Raw genomic sequence first — 949 nt, 5'->3', positions numbered from 1 at the left:
CACTTGATATGACTGCCTGACTCATCAATAAATCAGCAAAACCATTCATCATTCTCATTTTTCCATAAATATCAACATGATTTTCACCATTATCTTGACTGATCTCAATCACTGCAAATAATATTGCCATTTTCACTACTACTATTGCATCATGGCATCCCCCTTTTTTTACTTTCCATCACAATTCTAGCATTTATAGTACAAATGCTTAACAGGTATTCATAAGCATAGATAATACCACACCACCATCTTTTTTATTACTGACACTTTCACTATCATCATAAGTGCCTTGTTTTTTTTATCAGAAACAAAAGTCAACAAAGAAAAATCCATATGTACAACACATCAAACGACTGCATGTCAGACAAAAGATTTACTTATGCAAGATTACAAAATATGCTCTTACAAATGACACATACACATTTATTTTAGGAACTGTGTAACTGTGATTGCATCTTAATTCAGCTTTGTTAACTGTAACCAACTTGAAATAAAGTGGCAAAGCACTAAGCCTACATATTAAAAAATATACAGTAAATCAGATAAATATAAATTTCATATTACTGTAAACATTAAACTGTTCTGAGTTAAGTAATAGTGTACAGCAAACTTGGTGAAGATTTAAAAAATGCCTCGGAAAAAAAGGAAAAATAGCCAGTCACCAAGCTGGGAGCTGAATTTTCTAGTTGGATGCATGGCTGCACAAGCACACAATTAAAAAAGTAATAACTACAATTCTAACATAATTTCTGGTAAGATAATGACAGAAGAGAATTCAATTATGCTTGATGTAGGGTAGAATAAAGGCAAAATATGAACAAAAACAATGTGAAATACCAAGCCAGACCCTTTCCCATTCCCTTGCCACAAAACTTCAAGCACAATCAAATCAATATTAAAAAATGAGAAAAAATCACAAATATCCTCTCTAATCCCCAAACAACCTTTC

Source organism: Penaeus monodon, chromosome 23, assembly GCF_015228065.2.
Source record: "Penaeus monodon isolate SGIC_2016 chromosome 23, NSTDA_Pmon_1, whole genome shotgun sequence".
NCBI classification, from domain to species: Eukaryota; Metazoa; Arthropoda; class Malacostraca; order Decapoda; family Penaeidae; genus Penaeus; species Penaeus monodon.
Note: the sequence above shows the minus strand (reverse complement) of the source record.